The 23,980-nt window shown below is 49.5% G+C and overlaps 50 non-coding genes across 50 annotated transcripts in view; all 50 read right to left on the bottom strand.

Annotated features, from left to right (window-relative positions):
- Window positions 1-87: 87 nt before the first annotated feature.
- On the bottom strand, window positions 88-206 carry LOC133988958 (5S ribosomal RNA). The gene has a single exon (XR_009926140.1). It is a non-coding gene; the product is annotated as a 5S ribosomal RNA (ribosomal RNA).
- Window positions 207-575: 369 nt separating this feature from the next.
- LOC133988480 (5S ribosomal RNA) lies at window positions 576-694 on the bottom strand. The gene has a single exon (XR_009925690.1). It is a non-coding gene; the product is annotated as a 5S ribosomal RNA (ribosomal RNA).
- A 369-nt stretch (window positions 695-1,063) lies between these two features.
- Window positions 1,064-1,182, bottom strand: LOC133988822 (5S ribosomal RNA). The gene has a single exon (XR_009926013.1). It is a non-coding gene; the product is annotated as a 5S ribosomal RNA (ribosomal RNA).
- Window positions 1,183-1,551: 369 nt separating this feature from the next.
- Window positions 1,552-1,670, bottom strand: LOC133989083 (5S ribosomal RNA). The gene has a single exon (XR_009926258.1). It is a non-coding gene; the product is annotated as a 5S ribosomal RNA (ribosomal RNA).
- A 362-nt stretch (window positions 1,671-2,032) lies between these two features.
- On the bottom strand, window positions 2,033-2,151 carry LOC133988820 (5S ribosomal RNA). Its single transcript, XR_009926011.1, has one exon. It is a non-coding gene; the product is annotated as a 5S ribosomal RNA (ribosomal RNA).
- A 369-nt stretch (window positions 2,152-2,520) lies between these two features.
- Window positions 2,521-2,639, bottom strand: LOC133989360 (5S ribosomal RNA). Its single transcript, XR_009926522.1, has one exon. It is a non-coding gene; the product is annotated as a 5S ribosomal RNA (ribosomal RNA).
- A 362-nt stretch (window positions 2,640-3,001) lies between these two features.
- LOC133988989 (5S ribosomal RNA) lies at window positions 3,002-3,120 on the bottom strand. The gene has a single exon (XR_009926169.1). It is a non-coding gene; the product is annotated as a 5S ribosomal RNA (ribosomal RNA).
- A 370-nt stretch (window positions 3,121-3,490) lies between these two features.
- Window positions 3,491-3,609, bottom strand: LOC133988713 (5S ribosomal RNA). The gene has a single exon (XR_009925909.1). It is a non-coding gene; the product is annotated as a 5S ribosomal RNA (ribosomal RNA).
- A 369-nt stretch (window positions 3,610-3,978) lies between these two features.
- LOC133989216 (5S ribosomal RNA) lies at window positions 3,979-4,097 on the bottom strand. Its single transcript, XR_009926384.1, has one exon. It is a non-coding gene; the product is annotated as a 5S ribosomal RNA (ribosomal RNA).
- Window positions 4,098-4,466: 369 nt separating this feature from the next.
- LOC133988957 (5S ribosomal RNA) lies at window positions 4,467-4,585 on the bottom strand. The gene has a single exon (XR_009926139.1). It is a non-coding gene; the product is annotated as a 5S ribosomal RNA (ribosomal RNA).
- Window positions 4,586-4,954: 369 nt separating this feature from the next.
- Window positions 4,955-5,073, bottom strand: LOC133988478 (5S ribosomal RNA). Its single transcript, XR_009925688.1, has one exon. It is a non-coding gene; the product is annotated as a 5S ribosomal RNA (ribosomal RNA).
- A 369-nt stretch (window positions 5,074-5,442) lies between these two features.
- On the bottom strand, window positions 5,443-5,561 carry LOC133988819 (5S ribosomal RNA). Its single transcript, XR_009926010.1, has one exon. It is a non-coding gene; the product is annotated as a 5S ribosomal RNA (ribosomal RNA).
- Window positions 5,562-5,930: 369 nt separating this feature from the next.
- On the bottom strand, window positions 5,931-6,049 carry LOC133989082 (5S ribosomal RNA). Its single transcript, XR_009926257.1, has one exon. It is a non-coding gene; the product is annotated as a 5S ribosomal RNA (ribosomal RNA).
- A 362-nt stretch (window positions 6,050-6,411) lies between these two features.
- On the bottom strand, window positions 6,412-6,530 carry LOC133988818 (5S ribosomal RNA). Its single transcript, XR_009926009.1, has one exon. It is a non-coding gene; the product is annotated as a 5S ribosomal RNA (ribosomal RNA).
- Window positions 6,531-6,899: 369 nt separating this feature from the next.
- On the bottom strand, window positions 6,900-7,018 carry LOC133989358 (5S ribosomal RNA). Its single transcript, XR_009926520.1, has one exon. It is a non-coding gene; the product is annotated as a 5S ribosomal RNA (ribosomal RNA).
- A 362-nt stretch (window positions 7,019-7,380) lies between these two features.
- Window positions 7,381-7,499, bottom strand: LOC133989347 (5S ribosomal RNA). Its single transcript, XR_009926510.1, has one exon. It is a non-coding gene; the product is annotated as a 5S ribosomal RNA (ribosomal RNA).
- Window positions 7,500-7,869: 370 nt separating this feature from the next.
- LOC133988712 (5S ribosomal RNA) lies at window positions 7,870-7,988 on the bottom strand. The gene has a single exon (XR_009925908.1). It is a non-coding gene; the product is annotated as a 5S ribosomal RNA (ribosomal RNA).
- Window positions 7,989-8,357: 369 nt separating this feature from the next.
- On the bottom strand, window positions 8,358-8,476 carry LOC133988477 (5S ribosomal RNA). Its single transcript, XR_009925687.1, has one exon. It is a non-coding gene; the product is annotated as a 5S ribosomal RNA (ribosomal RNA).
- Window positions 8,477-8,846: 370 nt separating this feature from the next.
- Window positions 8,847-8,965, bottom strand: LOC133988711 (5S ribosomal RNA). The gene has a single exon (XR_009925907.1). It is a non-coding gene; the product is annotated as a 5S ribosomal RNA (ribosomal RNA).
- A 369-nt stretch (window positions 8,966-9,334) lies between these two features.
- On the bottom strand, window positions 9,335-9,453 carry LOC133988710 (5S ribosomal RNA). Its single transcript, XR_009925906.1, has one exon. It is a non-coding gene; the product is annotated as a 5S ribosomal RNA (ribosomal RNA).
- Window positions 9,454-9,822: 369 nt separating this feature from the next.
- LOC133988553 (5S ribosomal RNA) lies at window positions 9,823-9,941 on the bottom strand. Its single transcript, XR_009925759.1, has one exon. It is a non-coding gene; the product is annotated as a 5S ribosomal RNA (ribosomal RNA).
- Window positions 9,942-10,311: 370 nt separating this feature from the next.
- LOC133989143 (5S ribosomal RNA) lies at window positions 10,312-10,430 on the bottom strand. The gene has a single exon (XR_009926315.1). It is a non-coding gene; the product is annotated as a 5S ribosomal RNA (ribosomal RNA).
- A 369-nt stretch (window positions 10,431-10,799) lies between these two features.
- Window positions 10,800-10,918, bottom strand: LOC133988956 (5S ribosomal RNA). The gene has a single exon (XR_009926138.1). It is a non-coding gene; the product is annotated as a 5S ribosomal RNA (ribosomal RNA).
- Window positions 10,919-11,287: 369 nt separating this feature from the next.
- Window positions 11,288-11,406, bottom strand: LOC133988476 (5S ribosomal RNA). Its single transcript, XR_009925686.1, has one exon. It is a non-coding gene; the product is annotated as a 5S ribosomal RNA (ribosomal RNA).
- A 369-nt stretch (window positions 11,407-11,775) lies between these two features.
- On the bottom strand, window positions 11,776-11,894 carry LOC133988955 (5S ribosomal RNA). The gene has a single exon (XR_009926137.1). It is a non-coding gene; the product is annotated as a 5S ribosomal RNA (ribosomal RNA).
- A 369-nt stretch (window positions 11,895-12,263) lies between these two features.
- LOC133988475 (5S ribosomal RNA) lies at window positions 12,264-12,382 on the bottom strand. The gene has a single exon (XR_009925685.1). It is a non-coding gene; the product is annotated as a 5S ribosomal RNA (ribosomal RNA).
- Window positions 12,383-12,751: 369 nt separating this feature from the next.
- Window positions 12,752-12,870, bottom strand: LOC133988817 (5S ribosomal RNA). The gene has a single exon (XR_009926008.1). It is a non-coding gene; the product is annotated as a 5S ribosomal RNA (ribosomal RNA).
- A 369-nt stretch (window positions 12,871-13,239) lies between these two features.
- On the bottom strand, window positions 13,240-13,358 carry LOC133989080 (5S ribosomal RNA). The gene has a single exon (XR_009926255.1). It is a non-coding gene; the product is annotated as a 5S ribosomal RNA (ribosomal RNA).
- A 369-nt stretch (window positions 13,359-13,727) lies between these two features.
- On the bottom strand, window positions 13,728-13,846 carry LOC133989097 (5S ribosomal RNA). Its single transcript, XR_009926271.1, has one exon. It is a non-coding gene; the product is annotated as a 5S ribosomal RNA (ribosomal RNA).
- A 369-nt stretch (window positions 13,847-14,215) lies between these two features.
- LOC133988474 (5S ribosomal RNA) lies at window positions 14,216-14,334 on the bottom strand. The gene has a single exon (XR_009925684.1). It is a non-coding gene; the product is annotated as a 5S ribosomal RNA (ribosomal RNA).
- Window positions 14,335-14,696: 362 nt separating this feature from the next.
- Window positions 14,697-14,815, bottom strand: LOC133989293 (5S ribosomal RNA). The gene has a single exon (XR_009926457.1). It is a non-coding gene; the product is annotated as a 5S ribosomal RNA (ribosomal RNA).
- A 370-nt stretch (window positions 14,816-15,185) lies between these two features.
- Window positions 15,186-15,304, bottom strand: LOC133989215 (5S ribosomal RNA). Its single transcript, XR_009926383.1, has one exon. It is a non-coding gene; the product is annotated as a 5S ribosomal RNA (ribosomal RNA).
- A 370-nt stretch (window positions 15,305-15,674) lies between these two features.
- On the bottom strand, window positions 15,675-15,793 carry LOC133989322 (5S ribosomal RNA). The gene has a single exon (XR_009926486.1). It is a non-coding gene; the product is annotated as a 5S ribosomal RNA (ribosomal RNA).
- Window positions 15,794-16,162: 369 nt separating this feature from the next.
- Window positions 16,163-16,281, bottom strand: LOC133989011 (5S ribosomal RNA). The gene has a single exon (XR_009926190.1). It is a non-coding gene; the product is annotated as a 5S ribosomal RNA (ribosomal RNA).
- Window positions 16,282-16,650: 369 nt separating this feature from the next.
- Window positions 16,651-16,769, bottom strand: LOC133988473 (5S ribosomal RNA). Its single transcript, XR_009925683.1, has one exon. It is a non-coding gene; the product is annotated as a 5S ribosomal RNA (ribosomal RNA).
- A 369-nt stretch (window positions 16,770-17,138) lies between these two features.
- LOC133989291 (5S ribosomal RNA) lies at window positions 17,139-17,257 on the bottom strand. The gene has a single exon (XR_009926455.1). It is a non-coding gene; the product is annotated as a 5S ribosomal RNA (ribosomal RNA).
- Window positions 17,258-17,627: 370 nt separating this feature from the next.
- LOC133988708 (5S ribosomal RNA) lies at window positions 17,628-17,746 on the bottom strand. The gene has a single exon (XR_009925905.1). It is a non-coding gene; the product is annotated as a 5S ribosomal RNA (ribosomal RNA).
- A 369-nt stretch (window positions 17,747-18,115) lies between these two features.
- LOC133989338 (5S ribosomal RNA) lies at window positions 18,116-18,234 on the bottom strand. The gene has a single exon (XR_009926501.1). It is a non-coding gene; the product is annotated as a 5S ribosomal RNA (ribosomal RNA).
- A 370-nt stretch (window positions 18,235-18,604) lies between these two features.
- Window positions 18,605-18,723, bottom strand: LOC133989214 (5S ribosomal RNA). The gene has a single exon (XR_009926382.1). It is a non-coding gene; the product is annotated as a 5S ribosomal RNA (ribosomal RNA).
- A 369-nt stretch (window positions 18,724-19,092) lies between these two features.
- Window positions 19,093-19,211, bottom strand: LOC133988954 (5S ribosomal RNA). The gene has a single exon (XR_009926136.1). It is a non-coding gene; the product is annotated as a 5S ribosomal RNA (ribosomal RNA).
- Window positions 19,212-19,580: 369 nt separating this feature from the next.
- Window positions 19,581-19,699, bottom strand: LOC133989119 (5S ribosomal RNA). Its single transcript, XR_009926292.1, has one exon. It is a non-coding gene; the product is annotated as a 5S ribosomal RNA (ribosomal RNA).
- Window positions 19,700-20,068: 369 nt separating this feature from the next.
- Window positions 20,069-20,187, bottom strand: LOC133988816 (5S ribosomal RNA). The gene has a single exon (XR_009926007.1). It is a non-coding gene; the product is annotated as a 5S ribosomal RNA (ribosomal RNA).
- A 369-nt stretch (window positions 20,188-20,556) lies between these two features.
- Window positions 20,557-20,675, bottom strand: LOC133989341 (5S ribosomal RNA). The gene has a single exon (XR_009926504.1). It is a non-coding gene; the product is annotated as a 5S ribosomal RNA (ribosomal RNA).
- Window positions 20,676-21,037: 362 nt separating this feature from the next.
- Window positions 21,038-21,156, bottom strand: LOC133988813 (5S ribosomal RNA). Its single transcript, XR_009926005.1, has one exon. It is a non-coding gene; the product is annotated as a 5S ribosomal RNA (ribosomal RNA).
- A 369-nt stretch (window positions 21,157-21,525) lies between these two features.
- Window positions 21,526-21,644, bottom strand: LOC133989357 (5S ribosomal RNA). Its single transcript, XR_009926519.1, has one exon. It is a non-coding gene; the product is annotated as a 5S ribosomal RNA (ribosomal RNA).
- A 362-nt stretch (window positions 21,645-22,006) lies between these two features.
- On the bottom strand, window positions 22,007-22,125 carry LOC133989290 (5S ribosomal RNA). The gene has a single exon (XR_009926454.1). It is a non-coding gene; the product is annotated as a 5S ribosomal RNA (ribosomal RNA).
- A 370-nt stretch (window positions 22,126-22,495) lies between these two features.
- On the bottom strand, window positions 22,496-22,614 carry LOC133988472 (5S ribosomal RNA). The gene has a single exon (XR_009925682.1). It is a non-coding gene; the product is annotated as a 5S ribosomal RNA (ribosomal RNA).
- Window positions 22,615-22,984: 370 nt separating this feature from the next.
- On the bottom strand, window positions 22,985-23,103 carry LOC133989312 (5S ribosomal RNA). The gene has a single exon (XR_009926476.1). It is a non-coding gene; the product is annotated as a 5S ribosomal RNA (ribosomal RNA).
- A 370-nt stretch (window positions 23,104-23,473) lies between these two features.
- LOC133988707 (5S ribosomal RNA) lies at window positions 23,474-23,592 on the bottom strand. The gene has a single exon (XR_009925904.1). It is a non-coding gene; the product is annotated as a 5S ribosomal RNA (ribosomal RNA).
- A 369-nt stretch (window positions 23,593-23,961) lies between these two features.
- Window positions 23,962-23,980, bottom strand: part of LOC133989427 (5S ribosomal RNA) — a 119-nt gene continuing 100 nt past the window's right edge. Inside the window, exon 1 of the ribosomal RNA XR_009926564.1 lies at window positions 23,962-23,980. This exon is cut by the window's right edge and continues 100 nt beyond it. This is a non-coding gene — a ribosomal RNA (5S ribosomal RNA).

The following is a 23,980-nucleotide window of genomic DNA, read 5'->3' as shown; positions in this document are numbered from 1 at the left end:
CTGGAATGATTGCAGCTTTGTTTCTCAACGCCCTGTGTGCGGTGATGGAGCAACAGCGCCCTCCTCTGGTGACAGCTGAGAGGAAAAAGCTTACAGCACCTGGTATTCCCAGGCGGTCTCCCATCCAAGTACTAACCAGGGCCGACCCTGCTTAGCTTCCGAGATCAGACGAGATCGGGTGTGTTCAGGGTGGTGTGGCCATAAGCGAGGAAACAGCCAGCAGAAAGCCCATTTAAAGATGCTGTGACACCACTGACAGTTCCTCTCACCATCTGAGTGGCGGATAATGGTGTCTCAGCCATCAAACACATGCTATACTTTAACATTACTTTCATAGGAATTGTTGTTTCCCAGGCTATTTGTGTACATGTGCTTATAAGATGATTGCAGGCTTTTAACAGGCTGTAACAGTGACAACAGGAACCCTCAAAACTACTTGGAAAGTGAGGCGTCTCATTGCCACCTCTCTGCCCTGCATACACACACAGCTGGAATGATTGCAGCTTTGTTTCTCAACGCCCTGTGTGCGGTGATGGTGCAACAGCGCCCTCCTCTGGTGACAGCTGAGAGGAAAAAGCTTACAGCACCTGGTATTCCCAGGCGGTCTCCCATCCAAGTACTAACCAGGCCCGACCCTGCTTAGCTTCCGAGATCAGACGAGATCGGGCGTGTTCAGGGTGGTGTGGCCGTAAGCGAGGAAACAGCCAGCAGAAAGCCCATTTAAAGATGCTGTGACACCACTGACAGTTCCTCTCACCATCTGAGTGGCGGATAATGGTGTCTCAGCCATCAAACACATGCTATACTTTAACATTACTTTCATAGGAATTGTTGTTTCTCAGGCTATTTGTGTACATGCGCTTATAAGATGATTGCAGGCTTTTAACAGGCTGTAACAGTGAACACAGGAACCCTCAAAACTACTTGGAAAGTGAGGCGTCTCATTGCCACCTCTCTGCCCTGCATACACACACAGCTGGAATGATTGCAGCTTTGTTTCTCAACGCCCTGTGTGCGGTGATGGAGCAACAGCGCCCTCCTCTGGTGACAGCTGAGAGGAAAAAGCTTACAGCACCTGGTATTCCCAGGCGGTCTCCCATCCAAGTACTAACCAGGCCCTACCCTGCTTAGCTTCCGAGATCAGACAAGATCGGGCGTGTTCAGGGTGGTGTGGCCGTAAGCGAGGAAACAGCCAGCAGAAAGCCCATTTAAAGATGCTGTGACCCCACTGACAGTTCCTCTCACCATCTGAGTGGCGGATAATGGTGTCTCAGCCATCAAACACATGCTATACTTTAACATTACTTTCATAGGAATTGTTGTTTCTCAGGCTATTTGTGTACATGCGCTTATAAGATGATTGCAGGCTTTTAACAGGCTGTAACAGTGACAACAGGAACCCTCAAAACTACTTGGAAAGTGAGGCGTCTCAGTGCCACCTCTCTGCCCTGCATACACACACAGCTGGAATGATTGCAGCTTTGTTTCTCAACGCCCTGTGTGCGGTGATGGAGCAACAGCGCCCTCCTCTGGTGACAGCTGAGAGGAAAAAGCTTACAGCACCTGGTATTCCCAGGCGGTCTCCCATCCAAGTACTAACCAGGTCCGACCCTGCTTAGCTTCCGAGATCAGACGAGATCGGGCGTGTTCCGGGTGGTGTGGCCGTAAGCGAGGAAACAGCCAGCAGAAAGCCCATTTAAAGATGCTGTGACACCACTCCTCTCACCATCTGAGTGGCGGATAATGGTGTCTCAGCCATCAAACACATGCTATACTTTAACATTACTTTCATAGGAATTGTTGTTTCTCAGGCTATTTGTGTACATGCGCTTATAAGATGATTGCAGGCTTTTAACAGGCTGTAACAGTGAACACAGGAACCCTCAAAACTACTTGGAAAGTGAGGCGTCTAATTGCCACCTCTCTGCCCTGCATACACACACAGCTGGAATGATTGCAGCTTTGTTTCTCAACGCCCTGTGTGCGGTGATGGAGCAACAGCGCCCTCCTCTGGTGACAGCTGAGAGGAAAAAGCTTACAGCACCTGGTATTCCCAGGCGGTCTCCCATCCAAGTACTAACCAGGCCCTACCCTGCTTAGCTTCCGAGATCAGACAAGATCGGGCGTGTTCAGGGTGGTGTGGCCGTAAGCGAGGAAACAGCCAGCAGAAAGCCCATTTAAAGATGCTGTGACGCCACTGACAGTTCCTCTCACCATCTGAGTGGCGGATAATGGTGTCTCAGCCATCAAACACATGCTATACTTTAACATTACTTTCATAGGAATTGTTGTTTCTCAGGCTATTTGTGTACATGCGCTTATAAGATGATTGCAGGCTTTTAACAGGCTGTAACAGTGACAACAGGAACCCTCAAAACTACTTGGAAAGTGAGGCGTCTCAGTGCCACCTCTCTGCCCTGCATACACACACAGCTGGAATGATTGCAGCTTTGTTTCTCAACGCCCTGTGTGCGGTGATGGAGCAACAGCGCCCTCCTCTGGTGACAGCTGAGAGGAAAAAGCTTACAGCACCTGGTATTCCCAGGCGGTCTCCCATCCAAAAACTAACCAGGTCCGACCCTGCTTAGCTTCCGAGATCAGACGAGATCGGGCGTGTTCCGGGTGGTGTGGCCGTAAGCGAGGAAACAGCCAGCATAAAACCCATTTAAAGATGCTGTGACACCACTCCTCTCACCATCTGAGTGGCGGATAATGGTGTCTCAGCCATCAAACACATGCTATACTTTAACATTACTTTCATAGGAATTGTTGTTTCTCAGGCTATTTGTGTACATGCGCTTATAAGATGATTGCAGGCTTTTAACAGGCTGTAACAGTGAACACAGGAACCCTCAAAACTACTTGGAAAGTGAGGCGTCTCATTGCCACCTCTCTGCCCTGCATACACACACAGCTGGAATGATTGCAGCTTTGTTACTCAACGCCCTGTGTGCGGTGATGGAGCAACAGCGCCCTCCTCTGGTGACAGCTGAGAGGAAAAAGCTTACAGCACCTGGTATTCCCAGGCGGTCTCCCATCCAAGTACTAACCAGGCCCTACCCTGCTTAGCTTCCGAGATCAGACGAGATCGGGCGTGTTCAGGGTGTTGTGGCCGTAAGCGAGGAAACAGCCAGCAGAAAGCCCATTTAAAGATGCTGTGACCCCACTGACAGTTCCTCTCACCATCTGAGTGGCGGATAATGGTGTCTCAGCCATCAAACACATGCTATACTTTAACATTACTTTCATAGGAATTGTTTTTTCTCAGGCTATTTGTGTACATGCGCTTATAAGATGATTGCAGGCTTTTAACAGGCTGTAACAGTGACAACAGGAACCCTCAAAACTACTTGGAAAGTGAGGCGTCTCAGTGCCACCTCTCTGCCCTGCATACACACACAGCTTAGAATGATTGCAGCTTTGTTTCTCAACGTCTTGTGTGCGGTGATGGAGCAACAGCGCCCTCATCTGGTGACAGCTGAGAGGAAAAAGCTTACAGCACCTGGTATTCCCAGGCGGTCTCCCATGCAAGTACTAACCAGGCCCGACCCTGCTTAGCTTCCGAGATCAGACGAGATCGGGCGTGTTCAGGGTGGTGTGGCCGTAAGCGAGGAAACAGCCAGCAGAAAGCCCATTTAAAGATGCTGTGACACCACTGACAGTTCCTCTCACCATCTGAGTGGCGGATAATGGTGTCTCAGCCATCAAACACATGCTATACTTTAACATTACTTTCATAGGAATTGTTGTTTCTCAGGCTATTTGTGTACATGCGCTTATAAGATGATTGCAGGCTTTTAACAGGCTGTAACAGTGACAACAGGAACCCTCAAAACTACTTGGAAAGTGAGATGTCTCAGTGCCACCTCTCTGCCCTGCATACACACACAGCTGGAATGATTGCAGCTTTGTTTCTCAACGCCCTGTGTGCGGTGATGGAGCAACAGCGCCCTCCTCTGGTGACAGCTGAGAGGAAAAAGCTTACAGCACCTGGTATTCCCAGGCGGTCTCCCATGCAAGTACTAACCAGGCCCGACCCTGCTTAGCTTCCGAGATCAGACGAGATCCGGCGTGTTCAGGGTGGTGTGGCCGTAAGCGAGGAAACAGCCAGCAGAAAGCCCATTTAAAGATGCTGTGACACCACTGACAGTTCCTCTAACCATCTGAGTGGCGGATAATGGTGTCTCAGCCATCAAACACATGCTATACTTTAACATTACTTTCATAGGAATTGTTGTTTCCCAGGCTACTTGTGTACATGCGCTTATAAGATGATTGCAGGCTTTTAACAGGCTGTAACAGTGACAACAGGAACACTCAAAACTACTTGGAAAGTGAGGCGTCTCATTGCCACCTCTCTGCCCTGCATACACACACAGCTGGAATGATTGCAGCTTTGTTTCTCAACGCCCTGTGTGCGGTGATGGAGCAACAGCGCCCTCCTCTGGTGACAGCTGAGAGGAAAAAGCTTACAGCACCTGGTATTCCCAGGCGGTCTCCCATCCAAGTACTAACCAGGGCCGACCCTGCTTAGCTTCCGAGATCAGACGAGATCGGGTGTGTTCAGGGTGGTGTGGCCATAAGCGAGGAAACAGCCAGCAGAAAGCCCATTTAAAGATGCTGTGACACCACTGACAGTTCCTCTCACCATCTGAGTGGCGGATAATGGTGTCTCAGCCATCAAACACATGCTATACTTTAACATTACTTTCATAGGAATTGTTGTTTCCCAGGCTATTTGTGTACATGTGCTTATAAGATGATTGCAGGCTTTTAACAGGCTGTAACAGTGACAACAGGAACCCTCAAAACTACTTGGAAAGTGAGGCGTCTCATTGCCACCTCTCTGCCCTGCATACACACACAGCTGGAATGATTGCAGCTTTGTTTCTCAACGCCCTGTGTGCGGTGATGGTGCAACAGCGCCCTCCTCTGGTGACAGCTGAGAGGAAAAAGCTTACAGCACCTGGTATTCCCAGGCGGTCTCCCATCCAAGTACTAACCAGGCCCGACCCTGCTTAGCTTCCGAGATCAGACGAGATCGGGCGTGTTCAGGGTGGTGTGGCCGTAAGCGAGGAAACAGCCAGCAGAAAGCCCATTTAAAGATGCTGTGACACCACTGACAGTTCCTCTCACCATCTGAGTGGCGGATAATGGTGTCTCAGCCATCAAACACATGCTATACTTTAACATTACTTTCATAGGAATTGTTGTTTCTCAGGCTATTTGTGTACATGCGCTTATAAGATGATTGCAGGCTTTTAACAGGCTGTAACAGTGAACACAGGAACCCTCAAAACTACTTGGAAAGTGAGGCGTCTCATTGCCACCTCTCTGCCCTGCATACACACACAGCTGGAATGATTGCAGCTTTGTTTCTCAACGCCCTGTGTGCGGTGATGGAGCAACAGCGCCCTCCTCTGGTGACAGCTGAGAGGAAAAAGCTTACAGCACCTGGTATTCCCAGGCGGTCTCCCATCCAAGTACTAACCAGGCCCTACCCTGCTTAGCTTCCGAGATCAGACAAGATCGGGCGTGTTCAGGGTGGTGTGGCCGTAAGCGAGGAAACAGCCAGCAGAAAGCCCATTTAAAGATGCTGTGACCCCACTGACAGTTCCTCTCACCATCTGAGTGGCGGATAATGGTGTCTCAGCCATCAAACACATGCTATACTTTAACATTACTTTCATAGGAATTGTTGTTTCTCAGGCTATTTGTGTACATGCGCTTATAAGATGATTGCAGGCTTTTAACAGGCTGTAACAGTGACAACAGGAACCCTCAAAACTACTTGGAAAGTGAGGCGTCTCAGTGCCACCTCTCTGCCCTGCATACACACACAGCTGGAATGATTGCAGCTTTGTTTCTCAACGCCCTGTGTGCGGTGATGGAGCAACAGCGCCCTCCTCTGGTGACAGCTGAGAGGAAAAAGCTTACAGCACCTGGTATTCCCAGGCGGTCTCCCATCCAAGTACTAACCAGGTCCGACCCTGCTTAGCTTCCGAGATCAGACGAGATCGGGCGTGTTCCGGGTGGTGTGGCCGTAAGCGAGGAAACAGCCAGCAGAAAGCCCATTTAAAGATGCTGTGACACCACTCCTCTCACCATCTGAGTGGCGGATAATGGTGTCTCAGCCATCAAACACATGCTATACTTTAACATTACTTTCATAGGAATTGTTGTTTCTCAGGCTATTTGTGTACATGCGCTTATAAGATGATTGCAGGCTTTTAACAGGCTGTAACAGTGAACACAGGAACCCTCAAAACTACTTGGAAAGTGAGGCGTCTAATTGCCACCTCTCTGCCCTGCATACACACACAGCTGGAATGATTGCAGCTTTGTTTCTCAACGCCCTGTGTGCGGTGATGGAGCAACAGCGCCCTCCTCTGGTGACAGCTGAGAGGAAAAAGCTTACAGCACCTGGTATTCCCAGGCGGTCTCCCATCCAAGTACTAACCAGGCCCTACCCTGCTTAGCTTCCGAGATCAGACAAGATCGGGCGTGTTCAGGGTGGTGTGGCCGTAAGCGAGGAAACAGCCAGCAGAAAGCCCATTTAAAGATGCTGTGACGCCACTGACAGTTCCTCTCACCATCTGAGTGGCGGATAATGGTGTCTCAGCCATCAAACACATGCTATACTTTAACATTACTTTCATAGGAATTGTTGTTTCTCAGGCTATTTGTGTACATGCGCTTATAAGATGATTGCAGGCTTTTAACAGGCTGTAACAGTGACAACAGGAACCCTCAAAACTACTTGGAAAGTGAGGCGTCTCAGTGCCACCTCTCTGCCCTGCATACACACACAGCTGGAATGATTGCAGCTTTGTTTCTCAACGCCCTGTGTGCGGTGATGGAGCAACAGCGCCCTCCTCTGGTGACAGCTGAGAGGAAAAAGCTTACAGCACCTGGTATTCCCAGGCGGTCTCCCATCCAAAAACTAACCAGGTCCGACCCTGCTTAGCTTCCGAGATCAGACGAGATCGGGCGTGTTCCGGGTGGTGTGGCCGTAAGCGAGGAAACAGCCAGCATAAAACCCATTTAAAGATGCTGTGACACCACTCCTCTCACCATCTGAGTGGCGGATAATGGTGTCTCAGCCATCAAACACATGCTATACTTTAACATTACTTTCATAGGAATTGTTGTTTCTCAGGCTATTTGTGTACATGCGCTTATAAGATGATTGCAGGCTTTTAACAGGCTGTAACAGTGAACACAGGAACCCTCAAAACTACTTGGAAAGTGAGGCGTCTCATTGCCACCTCTCTGCCCTGCATACACACACAGCTGGAATGATTGCAGCTTTGTTACTCAACGCCCTGTGTGCGGTGATGGAGCAACAGCGCCCTCCTCTGGTGACAGCTGAGAGGAAAAAGCTTACAGCACCTGGTATTCCCAGGCGGTCTCCCATCCAAGTACTAACCAGGGCCTACCCTGCTTAGCTTCCGAGATCAGACGAGATCGGACGTGTTCAGGGTGTTGTGGCCGTAAGCGAGGAAACAGCCAGCAGAAAGCCCATTTAAAGATGCTGTGACCCCACTGACAGTTCCTCTCACCATCTGAGTGGCGGATAATGGTGTCTCAGCCATCAAACACATGCTATACTTTAACATTACTTTCATAGGAATTGTTTTTTCTCAGGCTATTTGTGTACATGCGCTTATAAGATGATTGCAGGCTTTTAACAGGCTGTAACAGTGACAACAGGAACCCTCAAAACTACTTGGAAAGTGAGGCGTCTCAGTGCCACCTCTCTGCCCTGCATACACACACAGCTTAGAATGATTGCAGCTTTGTTTCTCAACGTCTTGTGTGCGGTGATGGAGCAACAGCGCCCTCATCTGGTGACAGCTGAGAGGAAAAAGCTTACAGCACCTGGTATTCCCAGGCGGTCTCCCATGCAAGTACTAACCAGGCCCGACCCTGCTTAGCTTCCGAGATCAGACGAGATCGGGCGTGTTCAGGGTGGTGTGGCCGTAAGCGAGGAAACAGCCAGCAGAAAGCCCATTTAAAGATGCTGTGACACCACTGACAGTTCCTCTCACCATCTGAGTGGCGGATAATGGTGTCTCAGCCATCAAACACATGCTATACTTTAACATTACTTTCATAGGAATTGTTGTTTCTCAGGCTATTTGTGTACATGCGCTTATAAGATGATTGCAGGCTTTTAACAGGCTGTAACAGTGACAACAGGAACCCTCAAAACTACTTGGAAAGTGAGATGTCTCAGTGCCACCTCTCTGCCCTGCATACACACACAGCTGGAATGATTGCAGCTTTGTTTCTCAACGCCCTGTGTGCGGTGATGGAGCAACAGCGCCCTCCTCTGGTGACAGCTGAGAGGAAAAAGCTTACAGCACCTGGTATTCCCAGGCGGTCTCCCATCCAAGTACTAACCAGGCCCGACCCTGCTTAGCTTCCGAGATCAGACGAGATCGGGCGTGTTCAGGGTGGTGTGGCCGTAAGCGAGGAAACAGCCAGCAGAAAGCCCATTTAAAGATGCTGTGACACCACTGACAGTTCCTCTCACCATCTGAGTGGCGGATAATGGTGTCTCAGCCATCAAACACATGCTATACTTTAACATTACTTTCATAGGAATTGTTGTTTCTCAGGCTATTTGTGTACATGCGCTTATAAGATGATTGCAGGCTTTTAACAGGCTGTAACAATGACAACAGGAACCCTCAAAACTACTTGGAAAGTGAGGCGTCTCAGTGCCACCTCTCTGCCCTGCATACACACACAGCTGGACTGATTGCATCTTTCTTTTCTCAACGCCCTGTGTGCGGTGATGGAGCAACAGCGCCCTCCTCTGGTGACAGCTGAGAGGAAAAAGCTTACAGCACCTGGTATTCCCAGGCGGTCTCCCATGCAAGTACTAACCAGGCCCGACCCTGCTTAGCTTCCGAGATCAGACGAGATCGGGCGTGTTCAGGGTGGTGTGGCCGTAAGCGAAGAAACAGCCAGCAGAAAGCCCATTTAAAGATGCTGTGACACCACTGACAGTTCCTCTCACCATCTGAGTGGCGGATAATGGTGTCTCAGCCATCAAACACATGCTATACTTTAACATTACTTTCATAGGAATTGTTGTTTCTCAGGCTATTTGTGTACATGCGCTTATAAGATGATTGCAGGCTTTTAACAGGCTGTAACAGTGAACACAGGAACCCTCAAAACTACTTGGAAAGTGAGGCGTCTCATTGCCACCTCTCTGCCCTGCATACACACACAGCTGGAATGATTGCAGCTTTGTTTCTCAACGCCCTGTGTGCGGTGATGGAGCAACAGCGCCCTCCTCTGGTGACAGCTGAGAGGAAAAAGCTTACAGCACCTGGTATTCCCAGGCGGTCTCCCATGCAAGTACTAACCAGGCCCGACCCTGCTTAGCTTCCGAGATCAGACGAGATCGGGCGTGTTCAGGGTGGTGTGGCCGTAAGCGAGGAAACAGCCAGCAGAAAGCCCATTTAAAGATGCTGTGACACCACTGACAGTTCCTCTCACAATCTGAGTGGCGGATAATGGTGTCTCAGCCATCAAACACATGCTATACTTTAACATTACTTTCATAGGAATTGTTGTTTCTCAGGCTATTTGTGTACATGCGCTTATAAGATGATTGCAGGCTTTTAACAGGCTGTAACAGTGAACACAGGAACCCTCAAAACTACTTGGAAAGTGAGGCGTCTCATTGCCACCTCTCTGCCCTGCATACACACACAGCTGGAATGATTGCAGCTTTGTTTCTCAACGAACTGTGTGCGGTGATGGAGCAACAGCGCCCTCCTCTGGTGACAGCTGAGAGGAAAAAGCTTACAGCACCTGGTATTCCCAGGCGGTCTCCCATCCAAGTACTAACCAGGCCCCACCCTGCTTAGCTTCCGAGATCAGACGAGATCGGGCGTGTTCAGGGTGGTGTGGCCGTAAGCGAGGAAACAGCCAGCAGAAAGCCCATTTAAAGATGCTGTGACCCCACTGACAGTTCCTCTCACCATCTGAGTGGCGGATAATGGTGTCTCAGCCATCAAACACATGCTATACTTTAACATTACTTTCATAGGAATTGTTGTTTCTCAGGCTATTTGTGTACATGCGCTTATAAGATGATTGCAGGCTTTTAACAGGCTGTAACAGTGACAACAGGAACCCTCAAAACTACTTGGAAAGTGAGGCGTCTCAGTGCCACCTCTCTGACCTGCATACACACACAGCTTAGAATGATTGCAGCTTTGTTTCTCAACGCCCTGTGTGCGGTGATGGAGCAACAGCGCCCTCCTCTGGTGACAGCTGAGAGGAAAAAGCTTACAGCACCTGGTATTCCCAGGCGGTCTCCCATGCAAGTACTAACCAGGCCCGACCCTGCTTAGCTTCCGAGATCAGACGAGATCTGGCGTGTTCAGGGTGGTGTGGCCGTAAGCGAGGAAACAGCCAGCAGAAAGCCCATTTAAAGATGCTGTGACACCACTGACAGTTCCTCTCACCATCTGAGTGGCGGATAATGGTGTCTCAGCCATCAAACACATGCTATACTTTAACATTACTTTCATAGGAATTGTTGTTTCCCAGGCTATTTGTGTACATGCGCTTATAAGATGATTGCAGGCTTTTAACAGGCTGTAACAGTGACAACAGGAACACTCAAAACTACTTGGAAAGTGAGGCGTCTCATTGCCACCTCTCTGCCCTGCATACACACACAGCTGGAATGATTGCAGCTTTGTTTCTCAACGCCCTGTGTGCGGTGATGGAGCAACAGCGCCCTCCTCTGGTGACAGCTGAGAGGAAAAAGCTTACAGCACCTGGTATTCCCAGGCGGTCTCCCATCCAAGTACTAACCAGGGCCGACCCTGCTTAGCTTCCGAGATCAGACGAGATCGGGTGTGTTCAGGGTGGTGTGGCCATAAGCGAGGAAACAGCCAGCAGAAAGCCCATTTAAAGATGCTGTGACACCACTGACAGTTCCTCTCACCATCTGAGTGGCGGATAATGGTGTCTCAGCCATCAAACACATGCTATACTTTAACATTACTTTCATAGGAATTGTTGTTTCCCAGGCTATTTGTGTACATGCGCTTATAAGATGATTGCAGGCTTTTAACAGGCTGTAACAGTGACAACAGGAACCCTCAAAACTACTTGGAAAGTGAGGCGTCTCATTGCCACCTCTCTGCCCTGCATACACACACAGCTGGAATGATTGCAGCTTTGTTTCTCAACGCCCTGTGTGCGGTGATGGTGCAACAGCGCCCTCCTCTGGTGACAGCTGAGAGGAAAAAGCTTACAGCACCTGGTATTCCCAGGCGGTCTCCCATCCAAGTACTAACCAGGCCCGACCCTGCTTAGCTTCCGAGATCAGACGAGATCGGGCGTGTTCAGGGTGGTGTGGCCGTAAGCGAGGAAACAGCCAGCAGAAAGCCCATTTAAAGATGCTGTGACACCACTGACAGTTCCTCTCACCATCTGAGTGGCGGATAATGGTGTCTCAGCCATCAAACACATGCTATACTTTAACATTACTTTCATAGGAATTGTTGTTTCCCAGGCTATTTGTGTACATGCGCTTATAAAATGATTGCAGGCTTTTAACAGGCTGTAACAGTGACAACAGGAACACTCAAAACTACTTGGAAAGTGAGGCGTCTCATTGCCACCTCTCTGCCCTGCATACACACACAGCTGGAATGATTGCAGCTTTGTTTCTCAACGCCCTGTGTGCGGTGATGGAGCAACAGCGCCCTCCTCTGGTGACAGCTGAGAGGAAAAAGCTTACAGCACCTGGTATTCCCAGGCGGTCTCCCATCCAAGTACTAACCAGGGCCGACCCTGCTTAGCTTCCGAGATCAGACGAGATCGGGTGTGTTCAGGGTGGTGTGGCCATAAGCGAGGAAACAGCCAGCAGAAAGCCCATTTAAAGATGCTGTGACACCACTGACAGTTCCTCTCACCATCTGAGTGGCGGATAATGGTGTCTCAGCCATCAAACACATGCTATACTTTAACATTACTTTCATAGGAATTGTTGTTTCCCAGGCTATTTGTGTACATGCGCTTATAAGATGATTGCAGGCTTTTAACAGGCTGTAACAGTGACAACAGGAACCCTCAAAACTACTTGGAAAGTGAGGCGTCTCATTGCCACCTCTCTGCCCTGCATACACACACAGCTGGAATGATTGCAGCTTTCTTTCTCAACGCCCTGTGTGCGGTGATGGAGCAACAGCGCCCTCCTCTGGTGACAGCTGAGAGGAAAAAGCTTACAGCACCTGGTATTCCCAGGCGGTCTCCCATCCAAGTACTAACCAGGCCCGACCCTGCTTAGCTTCCGAGATCAGACGAGATCGGGCGTGTTCAGGGTGGTGTGGCCGTAAGCGAGGAAACAGCCAGCAGAAAGCCCATTTAAAGATGCTGTGACACCACTGACAGTTCCTCTCACCATCTGAGTGGCGGATAATGGTGTCTCAGCCATCAAACACATGCTATACTTTAACATTACTTTCATAGGAATTGTTGTTTCTCAGGCTATTTGTGTACATGCGCTTATAAGATGATTGCAGGCTTTTAACAGGCTGTAACAGTGAACACAGGAACCCTCAAAACTACTTGGAAAGTGAGGCGTCTCATTGCCACCTCTCTGCCCTGCATACACACACAGCTGGAATGATTGCAGCTTTGTTTCTCAACGCCCTGTGTGCGGTGATGGAGCAACAGCGCCCTCCTCTGGTGACAGCTGAGAGGAAAAAGCTTACAGCACCTGGTATTCCCAGGCGGTCTCCCATCCAAGTACTAACCAGGCCCTACCCTGCTTAGCTTCCGAGATCAGACAAGATCGGGCGTGTTCAGGGTGGTGTGGCCGTAAGCGAGGAAACAGCCAGCAGAAAGCCCATTTAAAGATGCTGTGACCCCACTGACAGTTCCTCTCACCATATGAGTGGCGGATAATGGTGTCTCAGCCATCAAACACATGCTATACTTTAACATTACTTTCATAGGAATTGTTGTTTCTCAGGCTATTTGTGTACATGCGCTTATAAGATGATTGCAGGCTGTTAACAGGCTGTAACAGTGACAACAGGAACCCTCAAAACTACTTGGAAAGTGAGGCGTCTCAGTGCCACCTCTCTGCCCTGCATACACACACAGCTGGAATGATTGCAGCTTTGTTTCTCAACGCCCTGTGTGCGGTGATGGAGCAACAGCGCCCTCCTCTGGTGACAGCTGAGAGGAAAAAGCTTACAGCACCTGGTATTCCCAGGCGGTCTCCCATCCAAGTACTAACCAGGTCCGACCCTGCTTAGCTTCCGAGATCAGACGAGATCGGGCGTGTTCCGGGTGGTGTGGCCGTAAGCGAGGAAACAGCCAGCAGAAAGCCCATTTAAAGATGCTGTGACACCACTGACAGTTCCTCTCACCATCTGAGTGGCGGATAATGGTGTCTCAGCCATCAAACACTTGCTATACTTTAACATTACTTTCATAGGAATTGTTGTTTCTCAGGCTATTTGTGTACATGCGCTTATAAGATGATTGCAGGCTTTTAACAGGCTGTAACAGTGACAACAGGAACCCTCAAAACTACTTGGAAAGTGAGGCGTCTCAGTGCCACCTCTCTGCCCTGCATACACACACAGCTGGAATGATTGCAGCTTTGTTTCTCAACGCCCTGTGTGCGGTGATGGAGCAACAGCGCCCTCCTCTGGTGACAGCTGAGAGGAAAAAGCTTACAGCACCTGGTATTCCCAGGCGGTCTCCCATCAAAGTACTAACAAGGCCCGACCCTGCTTAGCTTCCGAGATCAGACGAGATCGGGCGTGTTCAGGGTGGTGTGGCCGTAAGCGAGGAAACAGCCAGCAGAAAGCCCATTTAAAGATGCTGTGACACCACTGACAGTTCCTCTCACCATCTGAGTGGCGGATAATGGTGTCTCAGCCATCAAACACATGCTATACTTTAACATTACTTTCATAGGAATAGTTGTTTCTCAGGCTATTTGTGTACATGTGCTTATAAGATGATTGCAGGCTTTTAACAGGCTGTAACAGTGACAGCAGGAACACTCAAAACTACTTGGAAAGTGGGGTGTCTCAGTGCCACCTCTCTGCCCTGCATACACACACAGCTGGAATGATTGCAGCTTTGTTTCTCAACGCCCTGTGTGCGGTGATGGAGCAACAGCGCCCTCCTCTGGTGACAGCTGAGAGGAAAAAGCTTACAGCACCTGGTATTCCCAGGCGGTCTCCCATCCAAGTACTAACCAGGCCCGACCCTGCTTAGCTTCCGAGATCAGACGAGATCGGGCGTGTTCAGGGTGGTGTGGCCGTAAGCGAGGAAACAGCCAGCAGAAAGCCCATTTAAAGATGCTGTGACACCACTCCTCTCACCATCTGAGTGGCGGATAATGGTGTCTCAGCCGTCAAACACATGCTATACTTTAACATTACTTTCATAGGAATTGTTGTTTCTCAGGCTATTTGTGTACATGCGCTTATAAGATGATTGCAGGCTTTTAACAGGCTGTAACAGTGAACACAGGAACCCTCAAAACTACTTGGAAAGTGAGGCGTCTCATTGCCACCTCTCTGCCCTGCATACACACACAGCTGGAATGATTGCAGCTTTGTTTCTCAACGCCCTGTGTGCGGTGATGGAGCAACAGCGCCCTCCTCTGGTGACAGCTGAGAGGAAAAAGCTTACAGCACCTGGTATTCCCAGGCGGTCTCCCATCCAAGTACTAACCAGGGCCTACCCTGCTTAGCTTCCGAGATCAGACGAGATCGGGCGTGTTCAGGGTGTTGTGGCCGTAAGCGAGGAAACAGCCAGCAGAAAGCCCATTTAAAGATGCTGTGACCCCACTGACAGTTCCTCTCACCATCTGAGTGGCGGATAATGGTGTCTCAGCCATCAAACACATGCTATACTTTAACATTACTTTCATAGGAATTGTTGTTTCTCAGGCTATTTGTGTACATGCGCTTATAAGATGATTGCAGGCTTTTAACAGGCTGTAACAGTGACAACAGGAACCCTCAAAACTACTTGGAAAGTGAGGCGTCTCAGTGCCACCTCTCTGCCCTGCATACACACACAGCTTAGAATGATTGCAGCTTTGTTTCTCAACGTCTTGTGTGCGGTGATGGAGCAACAGCGCCCTCATCTGGTGACAGCTGAGAGGAAAAAGCTTACAGCACCTGGTATTCCCAGGCGGTCTCCCATGCAAGTACTAACCAGGCCCGACCCTGCTTAGCTTCCGAGATCAGACGAGATCCGGCGTGTTCAGGGTGGTGTGGCCGTAAGCGAGGAAACAGCCAGCAGAAAGCCCATTTAAAGATGCTGTGACACCACTGACAGTTCCTCTCACCATCTGAGTGGCGGATAATGGTGTCTCAGCCATCAAACACATGCTATACTTTAACATTACTTTCATAGGAATTGTTGTTTCTCAGGCTATTTGTGTACATGCGCTTATAAGATGATTGCAGGCTTTTAACAGGCTGTAACAGTGACAACAGGAACCCTCAATACTACTTGGAAAGTGAGGCGTCTCAGTGCCACCTCTCTGCCCTGCATACACACACAGCTTAGAATGATTGCAGCTTTGTTTCTCAACGCCCTGTGTGCGGTGATGGAGCAACAGCGCCCTCCTCTGGTGACAGCTGAGAGGAAAAAGCTTACAGCACCTGGTATTCCCAGGCGGTCTCCCATGCAAGTACTAACCAGGCCCGACCCTGCTTAGCTTCCGAGATCAGACGAGACCCGGCGTGTTCAGGGTGGTGTGGCCGTAAGCGAGGAAACAGCCAGCAGAAAGCCCATTTAAAGATGCTGTGACACCACTGACAGTTCCTCTCACCATCTGAGTGGCGGATAATGGTGTCTCAGCCATCAAACACATGCTATACTTTAACATTACTTTCATAGGAATTGTTGTTTCCCAGGCTATTTGTGTACATGCGCTTATAAGATGATTGCAGGCTTTTAACAGGCTGTAACAGTGACAACAGGAACACTCAAAACTACTTGGAAAGTGAGGCGTCTCATTGCCACCTCTCTGCCCTGCATACACACACAGCTGTAATGATTGCAGCTTTGTTTCTCAACGCCCTGTGTGCGGTGATGGAGCAACAGCGCCCTCCTCTGGTGACAGCTGAGAGGAAAAAGCTTACAGCACCTGGTATTCCCAGGCGGTCACCCATCCAAGTACTAACCAGGGCCGACCCTGCTTAGCTTCCGAGATCAGACGAGATCGGGCGTGTTCAGGGTGGTGTGGCCATAAGCGAGGAAACAGCCAGCAGAAAGCCCATTTAAAGATGCTGTGACACCACTGACAGTTCCTCTCACCATCTGAGTGGCGGATAATGGTGTCTCAGCCATCAAACACATGCTATACTTTAACATTACTTTCATAGGAATAGTTGTTTCCCAGGCTATTTGTGTACATGCGCTTATAAGATGATTGCAGGCTTTTAACAGGCTGTAACAGTGACAACAGGAACCCTCAAAACTACTTGGAAAGTGAGGCGTCTCATTGCCACCTCTCTGCCCTGCATACACACACAGCTGGAATGATTGCAGCTTTGTTTCTCAACGCCCTGTGTGCGGTGATGGTGCAACAGCGCCCTCCTCTGGTGACAGCTGAGAGGAAAAAGCTTACAGCACCTGGTATTCCCAGGCGGTCTCCCATCCAAGTACTAACCAGGCCCGACCCTGCTTAGCTTCCGAGATCAGACGAGATCGGGCGTGTTCAGGGTGGTGTGGCCGTAAGCGAGGAAACAGCCAGCAGAAAGCCCATTTAAAGATGCTGTGACACCACTGACAGTTCCTCTCACCATCTGAGTGGCGGATAATGGTGTCTCAGCCATCAAACACATGCTATACTTTAACATTACTTTCATAGGAATTGTTGTTTCTCAGGCTATTTGTGTACATGCGCTTATAAGATGATTGCAGGCTTTTAACAGGCTGTAACAGTGAACACAGGAACCCTCAAAACTACTTGGAAAGTGAGGCGTCTCATTGCCACCTCTCTGCCCTGCATACACACACAGCTGGAATGATTGCAGCTTTGTTTCTCAACGCCCTGTGTGCGGTGATGGAGCAACAGCGCCCTCCTCTGGTGACAGCTGAGAGGAAAAAGCTTACAGCACCTGGTATTCCCAGGCGGTCTCCCATCCAAGTACTAACCAGGGCCTACCCTGCTTAGCTTCCGAGATCAGACGAGATCGGGCGTGTTCAGGGTGTTGTGGCCGTAAGCGAGGAAACAGCCAGCAGAAAGCCCATTTAAAGATGCTGTGACCCCACTGACAGTTCCTCTCACCATCTGAGTGGCGGATAATGGTGTCTCAGCCATCAAACACATGCTATACTTTAACATTACTTTCATAGGAATTGTTGTTTCTCAGGCTATTTGTGTACATGCGCTTATAAGATGATTGCAGGCTTTTAACAGGCTGTAACAGTGACAACAGGAACCCTCAAAACTACTTGGAAAGTGAGGCGTCTCAGTGCCACCTCTCTGCCCTGCATACACACACAGCTTAGAATGATTGCAGCTTTGTTTCTCAACGTCTTGTGTGCGGTGATGGAGCAACAGCGCCCTCATCTGGTGACAGCTGAGAGGAAAAAGCTTACAGCACCTGGTATTCCCAGGCGGTCTCCCATGCAAGTACTAACCAGGCCCGACCCTGCTTAGCTTCCGAGATCAGACGAGATCGGGCGTGTTCAGGGTGGTGTGGCCGTAAGCGAGGAAACAGCCAGCAGAAAGCCCATTTAAAGATGCTGTGACACCACTGACAGTTCCTCTCACCATCTGAGTGGCGGATAATGGTGTCTCAGCCATCAAACACATGCTATACTTTAACATTACTTTCATAGGAATTGTTGTTTCTCAGGCTATTTGTGTACATGCGCCTATAAGATGATTGCAGGCTTTTAACAGGCTGTAACAGTGAACACAGGAACCCTCAAAACTACTTGGAAAGTGAGGCGTCTCATTGCCACCTCTCTGCCCTGCATACACACACAGCTGGAATGATTGCAGCTTTGTTTCTCAACGCCCTGTGTGCGGTGATGGAGCAACAGCGCCCTCCTCTGGTGACAGCTGAGAGGAAAAAGCTTACAGCACCTGGTATTCCCAGGCGGTCTCCCATCCAAGTACTAACCAGGGCCTACCCTGCTTAGCTTCCGAGATCAGACGAGATCAGGCGTGTTCAGGGTGTTGTGGCCGTAAGCGAGGAAACAGCCAGCAGAAAGCCCATTTAAAGATGCTGTGACCCCACTGACAGTTCCTCTCACCATCTGAGTGGCGGATAATGGTGTCTCAGCCATCAAACACATGCTATACTTTAACATTACTTTCATAGGAATTGTTGTTTCTCAGGCTATTTGTGTACATGCGCTTATAAGATGATTGCAGGCTTTTAACAGGCTGTAACAGTGACAACAGGAACCCTCAAAACTACTTGGAAAGTGAGGCGTCTCAGTGCCACCTCTCTGCCCTGCATACACACACAGCTTAGAATGATTGCAGCTTTGTTTCTCAACGTCTTGTGTGCGGTGATGGAGCAACAGCGCCCTCATCTGGTGACAGCTGAGAGGAAAAAGCTTACAGCACCTGGTATTCCCAGGCGGTCTCCCATGCAAGTACTAACCAGGCCCGACCCTGCTTAGCTTCCGAGATCAGACGAGATCCGGCGTGTTCAGGGTGGTGTGGCCGTAAGCGAGGAAACAGCCAGCAGAAAGCCCATTTAAAGATGCTGTGACACCACTGACAGTTCCTCTCACCATCTGAGTGGCGGATAATGGTGTCTCAGCCATCAAACACATGCTATACTTTAACATTACTTTCATAGGAATTGTTGTTTCCCAGGCTATTTGTGTACATGCGCTTATAAGATGATTGCAGGCTTTTAACAGGCTGTAACAGTGACAACAGGAACACTCAAAACTACTTGGAAAGTGAGGCGTCTCATTGCCACCTCTCTGCCCTGCATACACACACAGCTGGAATGATTGCAGCTTTGTTTCTCAACGCCCTGTGTGCGGTGATGGAGCAACAGCGCCCTCCTCTGGTGACAGCTGAGAGGAAAAAGCTTACAGCACCTGGTATTCCCAGGCGGTCTCCCATCCAAGTACTAACCAGGGCCGACCCTGCTTAGCTTCCGAGATCAGACGAGATCGGGTGTGTTCAGGGTGGTGTGGCCATAAGCGAGGAAACAGCCAGCAGAAAGCCCATTTAAAGATGCTGTGACACCACTGACAGTTACTCTCACCATCTGAGTGGCGGATAATGGTGTCTCAGCCATCAAACACATGCTATACTTTAACATTACTTTCATAGGAATTGTTGTTTCCCAGGCTATTTGTGTACATGCGCTTATAAGATGATTGCAGGCTTTTAACAGGCTGTAACAGTGACAACAGGAACCCTCAAAACTACTTGGAAAGTGAGGCGTCTCATTGCCACCTCTCTGCCCTGCATACACACACAGCTGGAATGATTGCAGCTTTGTTTCTCAACGCCCTGTGTGCGGTGATGGTGCAACAGCGCCCTCCTCTGGTGACAGCTGAGAGGAAAAAGCTTACAGCACCTGGTATTCCCAGGCTGTCTCCCATCCAAGTACTAACCAGGCCCGACCCTGCTTAGCTTCCGAGATCAGACGAGATCGGGCGTGTTCAGGGTGGTGTGGCCGTAAGCGAGGAAACAGCCAGCAGAAAGCCCATTTAAAGATGCTGTGACACCACTGACAGTTCCTCTCACCATCTGAGTGGCGGATAATGGTGTCTCAGCCATCAAACACATGCTATACTTTAACATTACTTTCATAGGAATTGTTGTTTCTCAGGCTATTTGTGTACATGCGCTTATAAGATGATTGCAGGCTTTTAACAGGCTGTAACAGTGAACACAGGAACCCTCAAAACTACTTGGAAAGTGAGGCGTCTCATTGCCACCTCTCTGCCTTGCATACACACACAGCTGGAATGATTGCAGCTTTGTTTCTCAACGCCCTGTGTGCGGTGATGGAGCAACAGCGCCCTCCTCTGGTGACAGCTGAGAGGAAAAAGCTTACAGCACCTGGTATTCCCAGGCGGTCTCCCATCCAAGTACTAACCAGGCCCTACCCTGCTTAGCTTCCGAGATCAGACAAGATCGGGCGTGTTCAGGGTGGTGTGGCCGTAAGCGAGGAAACAGCCAGCAGAAAGCCCATTTAAAGATGCTGTGACCCCACTGACAGTTCCTCTCACCATCTGAGTGGCGGATAATGGTGTCTCAGCCATCAAACACATGCTATACTTTAACATTACTTTCATAGGAATTGTTGTTTCTCAGGCTATTTGTGTACATGCGCTTATAAGATGATTGCAGGCTTTTAACAGGCTGTAACAGTGACAACAGGAACCCTCAAAACTACTTGGAAAGTGAGGCGTCTCAGTGCCACCTCTCTGCCCTGCATACACACACAGCTGGAATGATTGCAGCTTTGTTTCTCAACGCCCTGTGTGCGGTGATGGAGCAACAGCGCCCTCCTCTGGTGACAGCTGAGAGGAAAAAGCTTACAGCACCTGGTATTCCCAGGCGGTCTCCCATCCAAGTACTAACCAGGTCCGACCGTGCTTAGCTTCCGAGATCAGACGAGATCGGGCATGTTCCGGGTGGTGTGGCCGTAAGCGAGGAAACAGCCAGCAGAAAGCCCATTTAAAGATGCTGTGACACCACTCCTCTCACCATCTGAGTGGCGGATAATGGTGTCTCAGCCATCAAACACATGCTATACTTTAACATTACTTTCATAGGAATTGTTGTTTCTCAGGCTATTTGTGTACATGCGCTTATAAGATGATTGCAGGCTTTTAACAGGCTGTAACAGTGAACACAGGAACCCTCAAAACTACTTGGAAAGTGAGGCGTCTCATTGCCACCTCTCTGCCCTGCATACACACACAGCTGGAATGATTGCAGCTTTGTTTCTCAACGCCCTGTGTGCGGTGATGGAGCAACAGCGCCCTCCTCTGGTGACAGCTGAGAGGAAAAAGCTTACAGCACCTGGTATTCCCAGGCGGTCTCCCATCCAAGTACTAACCAGGCCCTACCCTGCTTAGCTTCCGAGATCAGACAAGATCGGGCGTGTTCAGGGTGGTGTGGCCGTAAGCGAGGAAACAGCCAGCAGAAAGCCCATTTAAAGATGCTGTGACCCCACTGACAGTTCCTCTCACCATCTGAGTGGCGGATAATGGTGTCTCAGCCATCAAACACATGCTATACTTTAACATTACTTTCATAGGAATTGTTGTTTCTCAGGCTATTTGTGTACATGCGCTTATAAGATGATTGCAGGCTTTTAACAGGCTGTAACAGTGACAACAGGAACCCTCAAAACTACTTGGAAAGTGAGGCGTCTCAGTGCCACCTCTCTGCCCTGCATACACACACAGCTGGAATGATTGCAGCTTTGTTTCTCAACGCCCTGTGTGCGGTGATGGAGCAACAGCGCCCTCCTCTGGTGACAGCTGAGAGGAAAAAGCTTACAGCACCTGGTATTCCCAGGCGGTCTCCCATCCAAAAACTAACCAGGTCCGACCCTGCTTAGCTTCCGAGATCAGACGAGATCGGGCGTGTTCCGGGTGGTGTGGCCGTAAGCGAGGAAACAGCCAGCAGAAAGCCCATTTAAAGATGCTGTGACACCACTCCTCTCACCATCTGAGTGGCGGATAATGGTGTCTCAGCCATCAAACACATGCTATACTTTAACATTACTTTCATAGGAATTGTTGTTTCTCAGGCTATTTGTGTACATGCGCTTATAAGATGATTGCAGGCTTTTAACAGGCTGTAACAGTGAACACAGGAACCCTCAAAACTACTTGGAAAGTGAGGCGTCTCATTGCCACCTCTCTGCCCTGCATACACACACAGCTGGAATGATTGCAGCTTTGTTACTCAACGCCCAGTGTGCGGTGATGGAGCAACAGCGCCCTCCTCTGGTGACAGCTGAGAGGAAAAAGCTTACAGCACCTGGTATTCCCAGGCGGTCTCCCATCCAAGTACTAACCAGGGCCTACCCTGCTTAGCTTCCGAGATCAGACGAGATCGGGCGTGTTCAGGGTGTTGTGGCCGTAAGCGAGGAAACAGCCAGCAGAAAGCCCATTTAAAGATGCTGTGACCCCACTGACAGTTCCTCTCACCATCTGAGTGGCGGATAATGGTGTCTCAGCCATCAAACACATGCTATACTTTAACATTACTTTCATAGGAATTGTTGTTTCTCAGGCTATTTGTGTACATGCGCTTATAAGATGATTGCAGGCTTTTAACAGGCTGTAACAGTGACAACAGGAACCCTCAAAACTACTTGGAAAGTGAGGCGTCTCAGTGCCACCTCTCTGCCCTGCATACACACACAGCTTAGAATGATTGCAGCTTTGTTTCTCAACGTCTTGTGTGCGGTGATGGAGCAACAGCGCCCTCATCTGGTGACAGCTGAGAGGAAAAAGCTTACAGCACCTGGTATTCCCAGGCGGTCTCCCATCCAAGTACTAACCAGGCCCGACCCTGCTTAGCTTCCGAGATCAGACGAGATCGGGCGTGTTCAGGGTGGTGTGGCCGTAAGCGAGGAAACAGCCAGCAGAAAGCCCATTTAAAGATGCTGTGACACCACTGACAGTTCCTCTCACCATCTGAGTGGCGGATAATGGTGTCTCAGCCATCAAACACATGCTATACTTTAACATTACTTTCATAGGAATTGTTGTTTCTCAGGCTATTTGTGTACATGCGCTTATAAGATGATTGCAGGCTTTTAACAGGCTGTAACAATGACAACAGGAACCCTCAAAACTACTTGGAAAGTGAGGCGTCTCAGTGCCACCTCTCTGCCCTGCATACACACACAGCTGGACTGATTGCATCTTTCTTTTCTCAACACCCTGTGTGCGGTGATGGAGCAACAGCGCCCTCCTCTGGTGACAGCTGAGAGGAAAAAGCTTACAGCACCTGGTATTCCCAGGCTGTCTCCCATCCAAGTACTAACCAGGCCCGACCCTGCTTAGCTTCCGAGATCAGACGAGATCGGGCATGTTCAGGGTGGTGTGGCCATAAGCGAGGAAACAGCCAGCAGAAAGCCCATTTAAAGATGCTGTGACCCCACTGACAGTTCCTCTCACCATCTGAGTGGCGGATAATGGTGTCTCAGCCATCAAACACATGCTATACTTTAACATTACTTTCATAGGAATTGTTGTTTCTCAGGCTATTTGTGTACATGCGCTTATAAGATGATTGCAGGCTTTTAACAGGCTGTAACAGTGACAACAGGAACCCTCAAAACTACTTGGAAAGTGAGGCGTCTCAGTGCCACCTCTCTGCCCTGCATACACACACAGCTTAGAATGATTGCAGCTTTGTTTCTCAACGCCCTGTGTGCGGTGATGGAGCAACAGCGCCCTCATCTGGTGACAGCTGAGAGGAAAAAGCTTACAGCACCTGGTATTCCCAGGCGGTCTCCCATGCAAGTACTAACCAGGCCCGACCCTGCTTAGCTTCCGAGATCAGACGAGATCGGGCGTGTTCAGGGTGGTGTGGCCGTAAGCAAGGAAACAGCCAGCAGAAAGCCCATTTAAAGATGCTGTGACACCACTGACAGTTCCTCTCACCATCTGAGTGGCGGATAATGGTGTCTCAGCCATCAAACACATGCTATACTTTAACATTACTTTCATAGGAATTGTTGTTTCCCAGGCTATTTGTGTACATGTGCTTATAAGATGATTGCAGGCTTTTAACAGGCTGTAACAGTGACAACAGGAACCCTCAAAACTACTTGGAAAGTGAGGCGTCTCATTGCCACCTCTCTGCCCTGCATACACACACAGCTGGAATGATTGCAGCTTTGTTTCTCAACGCCCTGTGTGCGGTGATGGAGCAACAGCGCCCTCCTCTGGTGACAGCTGAGAGGAAAAAGCTTACAGCACCTGGTAT

Source organism: Scomber scombrus, chromosome 10, assembly GCF_963691925.1.
Source record: "Scomber scombrus chromosome 10, fScoSco1.1, whole genome shotgun sequence".
Classification (NCBI taxonomy): Eukaryota; Metazoa; Chordata; class Actinopteri; order Scombriformes; family Scombridae; genus Scomber; species Scomber scombrus.
Note: the sequence above shows the minus strand (reverse complement) of the source record. Positions and strands in the feature narration are given on the sequence as shown.